Genomic DNA, 15,255 nt, shown 5'->3' with positions numbered 1-15,255 from the left:
CAGCGCCTCGCGTCCTGTAGGCTAATGAGCAGCAGCTGTTAAATGTGCTGAGCTTTGTGAGGGAGAATGGAAAATGTGTTCGACTAGCGAGTGGTTTCGAGGCTCGGATATGCAAAAAGGACTACTTTGAAGAAAGGATTCCATTAAGATGTTGAAACAATAACACATCCTTATAGAGGGAAATCTATTTTTGCTCATTTTAGTCTTTGGTTTCATCAAAGGAAAGTGTTGTTTGGAAAGTTTCTTTGAGCAAGAAAGCTCCTGTTCTGCAGAGATCTGTTGATATTATAATGTCTGCTCTTAATCAAGAAACGTTTTATCATCTGAAAATGTCAGTGCATTGTAGAAACTTACTTTGCGTTAAGAAAAGCCATGATATTCTTGAGATCTGGGTATCACTGATTTTGTGAATGAATAAATTACTCTGTGTAATAGTTTCAAATTGTAATATCTCATCATCAAACAGGCAAGATAACCTTGTATTGTAAGACAAATGTTATCCCACATCTGGTGTAATCTGACAAAATCTGCACAGCTCTAAAGACATTTATCTCTCGATTCATTTTTTAAGACACACAAACTGAGACCGCCACAGTGACTCAATCTTCATTAACACCCTCCATCTGCCTGCTGTTTATGCCCCTTTTCTCTGCTTGATGCCCCCTCCTCTTCCCCTTAAATACCTGCAGAGGTAAAGGCTAAGTGATTGGGTAACTGACACCTCTTTTGCAATCACGGCCCACCATTTTAAGACTCAGGCGCTCTCTCTAATCAGGGTTGTGTATTGTTCTCATTTTTTCAGCAGGCTGGGGATGGTGATTGCTCTTTGATTTAGTCTCCAGCAGCTCTTCGGAGGAATGCAGAGTTGCTCTGACTGCCCGAAGCACAATGGTGCGTATTAAGTTTGATTTTTCCTTATTTCTTCCTCCTCCCATATAATATTCTTCAAATCATCTGAACCGCTGCCTTTTTGTTTTTATACATGTGTTGTGTGTCTGTTTTTATTTCTACAGGAACATAAGCTCGCAGAGGAGCCGATAGTGAGCAAAGACTTATGTAGATGTACTGTATTATTTACTATTTCATGGATTTAGTGTAACCATTTCAAGTGTAAGATTAAGTCTGCAATAAGACTATTAAAGGAGTAGTTCACTTTAAAATATGCCCACATTGACTTAGTTCACCCAAAATGTAGTCCCCATTTACTCATCATCTTGTTTTTAACAACCTGTATGACTTTCTTTTTTTGCAAAACATAGAAGAAGATATTTAGAAAAATGCTGGTAACCAAACAACGGCGGTACCCATTGACTTGCATTGGCTTTGTGTCAATACAACAGAAGTGAATGGGTACTGCTGTTGTTCGGTTACCAGCATTCTTCAAAGTATCTTTTTACGTGTTCCGCAGAAGAAAGTAAGTCATACAGGTTTGAAATGACAAAAGTAAATGATGACAGATTTTTTTGTGTGTAATTGTATAAGAATACACCGTTTACACCATCTTGCTTTCAGTTTCTTTAGTGAGTTTGTAGCTTTAAGAGTTACAAGCTAGTAACTATAAAACATGTACAAAACAGGTCATATAAATTAGGAATTACATTCACTTATAGTGATAGTGGTAAGAGCATGGCACTAACAATGCCAAGGTCGTGGGTTCGATCCCAGGGGATTGCACATACTTAGAAACAAATGTATAGGATAATGCAATGCAAGTCCCTTTGGATAAAAGCTTCTGCCAAATGCGTAAATGTATTTACTGTGCTGAATGCGGTGGCATCTATTTCCTGAGTCATGCTTAACTCACTGCCTGTAACCTTATTTACGTGAATTATCTCTCTCTGTGAGACAGTAAAGGCGGGAAATGACAGATAATTAAGGAGACGCTGGAGACCTTTGATTACACAGCAGCATCCAACGGTGGCATGGAGACACAAACCTCGCTTCACCCCGTCCGTGTCAAACATTTCATTGAAATTAAAGATTCAACAACCAATTTATGTGAAAAGTTAAACATTAAGAAATGTTTTTAAGCACATTTGACGGAAAGGTTCTTTGGGGAACCAAAATGATTAATCTATGGCATCACTTTTTTAGCATCTGTATTTTTGGAGTGTTAACCAGATGACAACTGTCTGCAACACTGAAAATGTCAAATTGTATGCTGTGTGAAAACTGCATTTAGCCGTGTGTTTTTTGGGCGGTCTGCGTCGCTCTTGTAATTTCAGAAAACCTTTAGTGCATAATGTGCTAAAACAACACAGTGTGTGCACATCAACAGAGCAATTCAGTCCTAATGAATTCTCCAGTATGAGTGCGAGTATCAAACAGAGAGGTGAGACTAAATTAGTTTCTTGTCAGAACAACCAAAATCAGCTCTCTCCTCTGGACATGGTCATACTCTGCAGTTAAAGCCCTTGACAGCTTGTTAAATGAGTTCAAAGGGTTTTATTTCTAGCCTTAAAGCAATTTTGATGTGAACAAGGGTTAAGTGTCCTGGCGGTTGAGAGCGGTTAAAGGACAGTATTCTGGATGGAAACACATTTTGCACGGGGGAAATTTGACAAGCGTTGTTAGCAGGGGCAGGTGAAAAGATGTGTATCACTTAACAGATACCTTCACAGGCATCCAAGTGTCAAAATAGAAACTGCACGCAAATATCAGGGTTTTTTTGGCTGTTCACACACATCATCTTGATTTCCTTATTTATAGGTGTTTTACGCTGCTATATTTGTCGCTTAACAACTCTAATCACCAGGGAAGATAACTTTAGCACAGTCCTTACTGATCACAAACCTTACATTTAAACTAAACATTGTATCGATATTTTATTACTCTGAAGCTCTGAATTGAAACAATGAGTATTGTATAAAGTGCTATATAAATAAAGGTGACAGTGTGTCAATGGAAAAAGATAAAAACACACATTAATATACCATAAAAACCAAGTGTTTCATGGATTTTATTCTTAAATTCCAGAAAGAGTGCTAATGGCTTTATGTTCATCCACCCGGTCTCATGAATTGCGTATAAATAACACGCGCATTGCATTATCGTGAAATACGTACCCAAAGTTCGATTTTGCGTGCATATGATACGTCTATTTTTGCGTGCATATGATATGCCAATTTAGCGCGCGTGCATATTAACCGGCAATTTGTCTTATTAACCTGTCCCCTAACCCAAACCCTAAACCTAATGTTAGCGTGCGTGCATATTATAACCTCTACCCTAACCCAAACCCTAAACCTAACAGTATTATTTTAATTATTTCAGTGTTTCCTCTTCATGTACGTTTCAAAATGGCTGCTCTCCAGCGAGGTGCACGCAAACATTGGCGTATCATATGCACGCAAAATCTAACTTTGCCGTCCGTATTACACGATAATGCAACGCGCGTGTTATTTATACGCAATTCATGAGACTGGGCTCGTTCATTAGCCTGTTTACATTTTATTTATAAATAAAATACACCATTTGAACGTTTTCTCAGACAAATAACATAGTTAAGAGGATAAACAATGTAATTATGATAATTAGCAAAGTCCAAAAAAGATTGTGATGGTGTATACAGTCCCATGCTTCATTTCTTTTACTTTAAAGTCCCCGTGAACCGAAAGTTGCGATCGTTTTTACATCCATATTTTTTCTGAGTGAAATGGAATTAGAATGAAAAAAATAGTGGGTGTGGCTTTCGTCTTTCTCTGCGATTTAATTGGATGTATAAAAACAGCCGTTGCATTTTGAAATGGAACTGGCAGCACACTGCAGACAGTTGAAGGGGAGGAGTTAACGGATGCTCCGCCCAAACTGCCTAACATGCCATTTAAGATGGATAGTCAATACAAGATGGAAATGCATTTTTAGATTTTAACTGAAGATTATGAGGGCACACACATTTTAAAAAGAAAATGACACACATTGATCAACTATTCACAATAAAAGCTGCAATATTTCTTTTAAAAAAGGCATTGTAATTTTTAATTTCACTGTGCCTTTAAATTTACACTGGCAATTAATGTACATATAGACATTCATTATTTGAAACCAAAGGGGAAAACACGCCATTGTTATATTACTTATGTTCACTGGATGTTTTATTGCTCTGCATGGATTTAACATACAATATTTACATTTAACTGTATGATAAATTCCTACAGAACAATGAAACATGGTATTTTCGCTTGTCATGGTCCACACACTTCACACAGTATGACTTAATGATGGTGATGGTTTTCCATGCTGGTGTCAAGCAGTCTGTATTAAAAAGAAGTGAATTCTAATGAATAATCTATATTATTTTATTTTATTGTATTATTCTAGTCATTTAAATACATTTTACCAAAAAGGGCCAGTTGGACATCTTATTTGAGATGTACATACGGGGAAGAACATTTCTCAATTCTGCAAGATGATTATGTCATCAGATCTTTTAGTGGAATATTCGGGCTTCATTTAGCAGCCGTCGTCTTGATTAAATGTCAAAGAGGTACATACTGTTTCAGCAGAGCGAAGCTGGGCACACATACATGACTGATTGGCTGTGTGAAAGTGGGTTATATTTGAGTGTGTGGGAGTTTAAGCTGGAAAGCGCCTAAAGTACATTGCAAGCTTTCTAATATTTCAATAATTTATCCACTGTGCCAGCATCTAGCCAATCTTAAAAACGATCTTTCTTTTTCATACTTGCACATGCAAATTGTATGTACAGTAGGCACTCGCGTGTGTGCATATAATGTAAAAATTGAACAGGCAATAGAAAATGAAGTTATGATTATGGTGTGAATATGGCTCCTTATCATCTCGGCTCTGGAATGGTGACATCTTTTACCACACGTTATAATAGGAAACACGTTCCCTCTCAGCCGTGTAAACAGCTTCCCCAAGGCATGATTACTTGTAAGGTCAAGGGCACTTTTATCTTAATCTGTTTGCAGAATTCCAGACACAAACAAACAGGTATGTGTGCCGACATTCACAGCCGCCTACGTTTGTCCCTCTGGAATTGTGAAATATGTAAAGACATTTGCAGTTGCATAAGCCAATTCAAAATGTATGTAACGTTGAATATAAAATTACATTTACATTTATTCATTTAGCAGATGCTTTTATCCAAAGTGACTTACAAATGAGGGAGCATTTAACATTTTGTCAAAGACCTAACAGTAAGTGCAGTCTTCAAAGCCATGTTTACAAGTAGGACTATATGAATCTAGGGAAAAATAGACAAAGTTTTTCTATTAACAGAAACAGAGTCAGGTTGTGAAAAAGACAGTTAGGAGGTAAGTTAAAAAGAACATTATAAAATAAAATAAAAATATAAGAAATAAGAAAATATAAGAAATAAAATAAAAAATAATTTGAAAAATAAAATAAAAATAAATAACAAAATAAATTAAAGGTTGATTAAATAAAAAATGACACAATTTCTAAGTACGATTTACTAAAAATTGCTTTTTAAATCTTTCTTTAAATGCTGCCTTTCCAGTTATGCTGACATCCCAACATAATTTAATTCTACAGTATATACTTTTTTTTGCATTGTAAACCCTATTTCACTCATAAATTACATTAAAATGGGTAGTGAAAGCCATTAATTCTTGAAGAGAGACCTGTGTTTGACCAATTTGGAGTGACACGGGTTAGTTATCTTTCTGTTTCTACTTGACCTTGAGCCATCCCAGCATCTCTATAATACAAATTCAGGCTGAAAGGAGTCTTGTCAAAAAGCCTCAGCCCGGATGAATCCACATCCAGTGAGCTGTGCCACCACATGCAAAGGGAATAAATTCAGTGATATTCCAAACACACTTCTTTCCAGCAGGAATTTGATGAATGTGTAACAGTCCAACAGTCTGGCATGTGCTCACACAAAACCAAACACTGTGACAGAATCACCACAAAGACATGTTTCTGCATCCCAATAGTTCAGATTTGCATTTGGTTTATTATGATAACGGATGCTCTTTAAAGAAACCATTATTCAAAGGGTCTTTACGCACCTTTAGTGTCACCAAACAAGCTTTCAAACTGTCTTCAAGTGGTCAATAAATAGATTCTCCCCCCAAAAAACTTTGAGCTGATGATGTTGAAGTCTTGTGTAGTGCTGCATGGTTTACACTTGTTGGGCAAATCAGTGTTTGAATGTGAGAAAGTGTTTTAATATATGAAAAGTATATAGTTCCACTTTAAAGGTGTGTATTTATTCAAGTGAAGGTGCTAAGTGTACTATTTAGGGTGAAGAAGGAAATTTGTTTTCACATGCAGCATGATGATGCAGCAGCAGGAGGTGTTCTAGTCCTAAAAGAGTTCAATGCCTTTCCCCAGGACATCACAGGAATGTTTGAGGATATTATTATCAAACAAGGACACATCGCAGTTTAGTGTTTGGTTTATTGATTTGAATGTAAATGCATTGTATCTAGGATTATTTTTGTGAATGATTTAAAGAATGAGCGTGCAAATAAATAATCTTAATAGTTTTAAAAAAGATTCACCATTAATCAGCACTGTTGCATTATATTACCATTTCAAATTCCAGTAAAAGCTCCCCTGATATGAATGTGGTTTGGCTTTATCTAGTTTCGTTGGCAAATGGCTGAGGTTAGAAGTGTGATATAAAACTGTAGGATGATGGATCTCAGTTAAGCTTCAATATCAGACTGGAGTAAATCACTCATCTATTGGGACACATGACACTAAAGTCAATTTGATCTGATATATGGCAGCTGGTGCTTCATATCGCCTCTGGAAGTTTGGCTTTCTATGCCTTTGCAGACTCATACTTGAATCATTTTGTCATATCTCTGTCTCTCTCGCTCTATTTATCCGTCTGTATGTTTATTGATCTGTCTACCTCATGTTTATATAGCCTCCAAACTGACAGCACAGCAGACATCAGGGAGTAGTTCTTGTGATGACATAAACATACCGGTGTATAGTAATAAGTAACTTAGTGATTTTTTTTGTTGTTGATTATTTCAAAATACAATATCACCTTCCTGCCACATTGTACCGTGTGTTGAATGACAAGCTATTTTTTTACATTGTGAAAGTGTAATGCATAAAACAAATTTTGGGATTATAATCTCAGTTTTTGGATAACGCTCTATATAGCCAGGATTCTTTTTATTTTGGGAAATTAAAGGGAGATAAATGTTTATGCAAATGAGATGTGAATTCCAATTTTGGACAATGATCCATATAGACAACTGATATTATTCCAGTAGTAAGAATGGCAATTAATCAACCAACAGATAAAGCCACATCAACTAGGAATTTACAGCTTGCTCCTAGAAAGATATGGTGGGGAAAAAAGAGAGAAAAAACCCAACAGATTTTCACCTTGAGTGTCTTTCCAGATCTGAGCCGAGGGTACGGACAGTGGTGACCCAACTGCAGAGTGAAAGACACCATAAGAGTCTCAATGTTCACCCAAACCACAGCAGCATTCCAATTACTGATGCGATGCGCCAGAACAACAACCCTGAGCCTCGGCTGAGGGCGTCAATGAGGTATTGAAAAAAAAGAACTCATTTTAAAGACTTTGGGGAGCTTAAAAGTCAATGTTAACAATCCCCATGTACGCTGAAAAAAATTAGAGCCGAGGTACAGATCATTCTGTAGACCCATTCTGAGTCAAATGAGATTAAGAATCATGGGAGATATGGACCAGACATGAATAGATTCTTGTGTGGGATGCTGACATTTGTAGACATATAGCATATCGATTCAATTCCACACCATTGTTCCTGTGACATCAGAAGAAAAGTGGACCGTAGGATATCCAGCGATGAAAAATAGTCCCTTTAATGCATATGTTATGGCCTTTCTTACTGTTATAATTCCTATTTTCGCCTACTTTTCTAACTCTTACGTTCCTCTATTTCTTTCAAAGTTTTATTCTTTTTTTAGCACAACTTAGGCCTCACAGAACTACAGTAGAAAGCAGAAGAAATAAAACCAATTTCCAAAAGCTTGATATAGAAGTGGAAGCCCCGCAGATGAAATAGCTGAGCCCGAACCCCAGAGGAAAAGTTAAAAATTCATTTAAATATTTCTGCACAGCAAAAAATAAAAGTCTCTAGTCAAGGCTTTTCAAACAAAGAAGAGTTCTTCTGCATGCATGTTAGGAGAGCCATACTAAGCAGGTTTCTGTCTCACATTAAACTCAATCAGAAGAGATGTGGTTTGTTCAGGTTGTACACAGATTGGGCTACTTTACATTACTATGTGGTCAAAAGCTGGGCTTGGTTCGGTAAGGTATTAAAGTGATAGTTCACACAAAAAGGAAAATTCTGTCATCCTTTAGTCACCCTCTTGTCATTTCAAACCTTTATGACTTTCTTTCTTCAGCAGAGCACAAAAGAAAACAGAATTTTCATTTTATGGTGATATGGCTATAGGGACACTTTCTTTTAGGGGGCCATCTACATTTGACCTTATTTTCTATGTAAAAGTATAATGCACTATTTTGTAATAGCAAAAATATAACCAGACAAATCAACACTGCAGTAAAAAAGCATTGAGCCACACATAGGGTCAAAGTCCATCTCTATTAAACAATTTAGGGAATTATTGTATTTTTGAAATGACAAATGTGGTTTAATCTTTTTAGCTGCCTTGTGCAGAGCAAATTATAAAACTAACAATGGATGTATTAGAACTGAGAACAAGCTCTCCCATTCTCAAAGTCTTGTGAAGAATAGATGCATATCCAGAGTTTTGTGTCTCTAGTACAAAGTCTGTGATGTGAACTTGGCTCCACTTCAAGCCAGGATCAAAACTCTCATAATTGTGCCTCTTGAACAAGGAATATTCTTCTCCTGCAAGTTTGAACAAAATTCCCTTCACTTGGCAAGGCAGCGCAGCGCCTATACTGACAAAGACCAGCTTGTGCTTTCCGATGAATGAAACAATATTATTTATAAGTCTCTTTGATTGTTTTTCTCTCTATCGGTTTCTCTCTCGTCTTTAGATTTAAACACGATGAGGTGCCTGCAATGGTAACGGAAAGATTTGAAAGACACCCTGCCCTTGTCTTATGCTATTAATAGAGCTGTAACGACTGCGATAAATGGGTCACAGTGAGACAACAGCACACACAATGGTGTTCCTCTGCACCTCTGAAACCTATGGATTTATTCCGGGTTAATTAGGCGGCATGAGACTAGTGTGCAGCTTTCACACCGAAGCAAAACACAGCTCCACCAGGTGCCCATGCACTGCATACTTGACCAGAGAGGGCCGATAAAAAGAAACGGGAAAAAGTAAGAGGAATAAGTCGAGATTAAGGATAAGATTTCATACTTTAGAGGCTTGTGTACTGCCACAGAATTGCAAGGAAAATGTGTTATTAATACTGATCACAAATGTAAAAGTAATATGCATGCACATGTCAAATTATAAGTCTTTAGTCGCAAGTTCAAATCAAACCCCAAATATATTTTTATACCCAGTATTTCTTTGTTGGCTGCTGGTTGGTTGTATAAACCTTGTTAAAGAGCAATACCATAGTTAAATAATATTGTGTACGGATACTTTAACCATTCAGCCAAACCCATCTCTGTTAGAATTCATATTAATATTTTGTTATCTTTAAAGTATGGCTGTCAAACGATTAATCACGATTAAACGCATCCAGAATAAAAGTTTGTGTTTACAATATATGTCAATGTACTCTGCATATTAATTTTGGATTTATAAACACATACACATAGATGAATACATATTGTAGCGTTCTTCGAACAAAATGACCAGGCGTTCCTCCGTTCAACTTCTTTATTGGAGAGTTTAACAATATAATTCAGGTTCACTGCACTGGCCGTAACACACGCCGAACATTCGCACCCACACCAACACTTAACTAAACTTCCCGAACCCCAAAAGCCAACCTTCCTCACTCTCTCGTCTTAAGGGCACAGGGAGTAATTACCTTACGCTATCCCCTAATAACATTAAATCACAACTATAATGACATTACACTGCCCCCTCCTTTATAAGAAGGACCCTTGTCCCAAAGGTCAAATAAAGTCTTTGAGGTGAACAGGTCGCCGTCTCTGTCTCTTTGGTCGCGAAGGACACCCATCAGGCTGAGGATCAAGGCCTGTCAGTGACTGGGGTACAAGGACAGGAGACTGGGATACCAGACTGAAAGGAGAAACAAGGTGTGTGTTAGTTCGGTGTGGTGAACTCTGAACAATGGAAGTTTGTGGTAAGGGCCTGGGATCAGAATGCATGGTGTTGGGTGATGCGAGAAAAGGTGTGGTGAGGTTACCTCTGTATGGAGCCAACCTGTCTCAGTGTAAGACTACCTTTTTCCCCTTAGGTGGAATCTGTACTCTGTACACCACCTCCCCCACTCTTTCCAGGACAAGACACGGGCCCACCCAATGGCAGTCTAATTTTGGACAGCGGCCTCTTTTTCTCTTCGGGCTGTACACCCAAACATTCTCACAAGTCTGGAAATCTCTTCCTTTACTCTTGATGTCATAGTTTCTCTTCTGTCTCATGCCGGCTTTTTCCAACTGATCCCTAGCGAAAGTGTGTGCTGTTTCCATCCGTTCCTGTAGCTTCATGGCATACTCCGGTCCAGCTGGCACAGCCGGTGCGTCAGGGGGTTTCCCAAACATCAACTCTGGGGGGGGTACGAAGCTCTCGTCCAAGCATAAGTAAGGAGGGTGTGCACAGCGTAGAGTCTTGCACTGCAGATCTATATGCCATGAGGATAAAGGGAAGGTGTGTGTCCCAATCACGCTGGTGGTCAGATGTAAGGATGGCTAGTTGTCGGCCCAAAGTCCTGTTAAAGCGCTCAACTAAGCCGTCGCTTTGGGGGTGTAAGGGTGTTGTCCGTGTTTTTTGTATTCCAAGGAGCTCGCAGAGGGTTGCAAACAGCTTGGATTCAAAATTTCTCCCTTGATCACTATGAATGGTCTCGGGCGTCCCGAATCTGCTGAACATCCCCTCCACCAATGCATCTGCAACAGTTTCTGCCTCCTGATCTGGAAGTGCAAAGGCCTCTGGCCATTTTGTAAAGTAGTCCATAGCTGCAAGTACAAAACGATTGCCTCTTTCTGTGCAGGGGAAGGGCCCCATGATGTCAACAGCTACCCTTTCCATCGGTGCTCCAGCCGCCTGCTGCTGAAGTGTTGCATGTGATCGGTCGAGGGGACCTTTGTAGGCTGCACAGGTATCGCATTTTCGGCAAAAATCCTCCACATCCCTTCTGCACTGACTCCAGTAAAAACCCTGACGAAGGCGGCGGAGCGTCTTGGAGACCCCGAAGTGTCCTGTCCCCGGACTTCCATGGCAAGCTTCCAATACTGTTTGTCTTAAGGTTTTGGGAACTACAACCTGCCATCTCTCCTCTCCAGTTGCAGGTTCTTTCCATGCTCGCTGGAGTACTCCTCCATCCAGTCGCAAAGTTCCAAATTTAGACCAAAATCCCTTTGTAACTAATGAGGCTCCCGCTACATCTCCCCAGCTGGGTCTCTGCTGCACCTCCAGCCACTGCAACACAGGTACCAGTTCTTTGTCCTTTCCCTGCTGTAGCTTCCATTCTGGTGTATCCACCACCCTCAACATCTTGCAGTTAAGCAGCCCCATCTCATCCTCTTGGAGTCTCTCCCTCTCTCGCATCTCCTGCTTTTCACAATGACGACAGCCCTCTGGAGCACATGCTCGACGGGATAACGCGTCAGCGTTGGCATGACAAGACCCAGCTCTATGAACCACTTTGAAGTTGTATGACTGGAGTTCTTCGATCCATCTAGCTATCTGACCTTCAGGCTCTTTGAAGGACATCAGCCACTGCAGTGCAGCATGATCAGTCCGTAATGTAAACGGTGTACCGCACAGGTAGTATTTGAAGTGTCTTACAGCCATAACTACTGCAAGGAGCTCACGTCTAGTCACACAGTAGCGTCTCTCGCACTTGTTAAACACCCGGCTGAAGTATGCAACAACCTTCTCGCCGTCAGATCCCGGCTGTGACAGGACTGCTCCAGCGCCAACGTTGCTCGCGTCTGTGTCCAGAACAAAAGGTAAAGCAGGGTTAGGGGGCACGAGAATGGGTGCTTTCATCAGTGCCTGCCGAAGGGTGTCAAATGCCCTCTGGCACTCCTCTGACCACTCAAAGGTACAATTTTTCCGTTGAAGACGAAAAAGCGGTGCCCCTATACATGAGAAACCTTTCACAAATCTACGATAGTAGGATGCTAATCCCAGAAAGCTCTTTAGTTGCTTCAGATCTGTGGGTTTTGGCCAGTCCTTAATAACTTGAATTTTGTCTTCCAGGGTGCCTATGCCTTCACCTCCCAGCTTGTGGCCCAGGAACTCAACCTCACGTCTCATGAAGTAGCATTTCTCTGGATGTAATTTAAGTCCAGCTGCTGCAACTCTCTCCAGTACCCGTCTTAGTGAATTGAGGGTTGTATCAAAGGACTCCCCATGGACTAGGAGATCATCCAAGTACAGCAGGCACTCGCAACGGGGAATACCTAGTAATACTCTGTCCATAAGCCGTTCAAAAGAGGCCGGGGCATTGCAAAGGCCGAAGGGGAGGACTTTAAACTGCCAGAGACCCCTGTTTGTGCAGAACGCAGTCTTTGATGCAGAGTCAGCAGCCAATGGCACCTGCCAATAGCCGCTGCGCAGGTCCAGAGTTGAAAACCAGGACGACCCCGACACTAAATCTAGAGTCTCATCCACTCTAGGTAGGGGATAAGAGTCCTTTTTTGTGACTTTATTCAGTTGTCTATAGTCAACACAAAAGCGCCACCTGGAACTTTTTTTCCGAGGAACCATAACGACTGCGGAAGACCAAGGGCTCTCCGATGGTTCAATAACGCCTGCTTCCAACATCTCCTCTAACTCTCTGTCTGCAGCTTCCTGTTGTGATAGGGGGAGACGACGTGGCCGGACTCTGACTGGGCGAGCATCCCCTGTGTCAATAACATGCTGTACTAGATGTGTTAGGCCCACCTCATTTTCCTTGAGAGCAAAAATGTCTTTAAATTCCGACATGACTTTCCACAAGTCCTCTTGTTGCTGTTCACTTAACCCATCACAGTTCTTGGCCCAGATATTCCTTAAAGCTGAAAGGTGACTTATGTGTTCATCACTGGAATGCTTCATATTTGTAGTGGGCAGCGGATAGGAAACGGGTAAAACACAATGTTGTGTGGTCTGCCGAGCCAGGGTCACATCATGTGGCGGTTTGGGAGAGGGAACACTGGACAGCTCTGAGGTATGCCGAGTATCTTGCACAGTATTGGCAGGGGGCATAGGCATGTCGTAAGCTGGCAATCTATTTACTGGGGCTGTTGCAGCTTGGGCATGGCTCGAGAGATCAGCCGTGCTAACAGATAAGGGCAATGTGGGGTGGCTTGAGGTAGGAGGGGTTAATTTCACAGAACGTCCATCAGGAAGAGTAAGTGAATCTTTACCTAAATCCAGGACACATCCAACAGCCTTCAGAAAATCCAGCCCGAGTATGCATGGGTCTTGTACTTCAGCCACCCACGCAGCAAACAACACAGACAGTCCTCCAACGTTGAACTCAAAGATCCCTTTCCCCTTAAGTGGGGCGAAATCACCAGTCACAGTTTTTAGTTGCGCAGATGTCGGTCCAACTGCTGTCCCCTCCGGAACAAGGTCAGGTCGGACCAGTGTTGCATTTGAACCTGTGTCGACAAGGGCCGTGCATTTAACGCCTGCCACTATAACAGGTATGTGACAGAGATTTCCCACATAAGTCCAACCCACAACTATAAAAATGTCTGCATATCCATCCACTTGATGGTTGTCAGCTTTGGCTAGGGAGAGGATATGAGAAGTGCTGTTGCAGGCCCGTGTCGTCCCCTCTACACGGGCCCCTGAGCGTTTCCCGGCGGTCCAATGAATCTTGGGCATTGTCTGATTAGATGATCTGGCTGGCCACACCCCCAGTACACCAAGGGTCGCCGCCGTGGGCGGGGATCTGAGGTGGGACGACCTGGGCGGAATGACAGGGCATTCGCGTTGGTGCCTAGTTGTACATGTGCCTCGGGAAGGGTTTCAGTCATTTTTGCAGCTCTCACTGTTGGTGGCGTCATACTTCCATCCATTCCATTACCAACAATTACTCTTTCTATGGCCAGTTCTAGCGCCTCACTCAGTGTAGACGGGTGAGCTAGTTGAGTTTGAATGCGAAGCTCCCTTGGGCTGAGTGCCTGGATGAATCGATCTCTTGCAAGCTCATTCTGTACTGGCGGTGGCATATTAGCGTAAGCTCTTTACATAAATATTCAATGTCATTAGCTAAAATGCGAAGAGGCTCACCATTTTGCCTGCGTCTGGTATTAAACTCTGTCCTTAAAATGATAGGCTGATTACATTGGCCAAATCGTCTGTTTAGAGCCCCGACCAAAGCTGCATAATTGCTTCTCTCCCCAGGACTTAACAACAATAAGCAGGCGGCAGCATCATCGTAGAGGCAAAGTGCTAACTGTAAGGCTTTGTGCTTTTCAGACCAACCAGCTGCATCCGCTAACAGTTCAAATTGTGCTTTGAATGCATTCCAGTCTGTTTTACCAGAAAACTTTGGCGTTTTAATAGCGGACATCTGTTCTGAATCTCCATCACTGCTTTTCTGAGCATGGGCGCCGCCATGTTTGTTTACATCACGTAACTCTGCGTCGATGCGTGAGGGCGTCGTCATTTCGCCGTCATTTTGTTGATGTGAGTTCCAACCGCGTGGCGTGAACATCGCGGCAAAACCCGCTTCAGCAGCGCTTAACATGTCAGCATCTCTCTGCCTAGCTATATCACTCCAGCGCGAAGCAGCATTTGTCTCATGTGTCTCAATGCACTCACTTTTTCTCTGCGCGGCTGCATCCGGCGCCTCTTTCTTCACTTTGGCCCGAGCTCCTAGGTCCATAGCGGTCGCTAATCCTTACTTTTGCAATAAAGTTCGTCACTTCTGACACCAATGTAGCGTTCTTCGAACAAAATGACCAGGCGTTCCTCCGTTCAACTTCTTTATTGGAGAGTTTAACAATATAATTCAGGTTCACTGCACTGGCCGTAACACACGCCGAACATACGCACCAACCTTAACCAAACCCCACAAGCCCCTCCCTCCCTAGCCCCCCCCTTCTCTCTCGTCTTAAGGGCACAGGGAGTAATTACCTTACGCTATCCCCTAATAACATTAAATCACAACTATAATGACATTACAATATTTAGGAAATATGTACATGCATTTCTTTATATTTACCA

This window comes from Triplophysa rosa, linkage group LG10 (genome assembly GCF_024868665.1).
Source record: "Triplophysa rosa linkage group LG10, Trosa_1v2, whole genome shotgun sequence".
Lineage (NCBI taxonomy): Eukaryota > Metazoa > Chordata > Actinopteri > Cypriniformes > Nemacheilidae > Triplophysa > Triplophysa rosa.
This window is presented reverse-complemented; position numbering follows the sequence as displayed.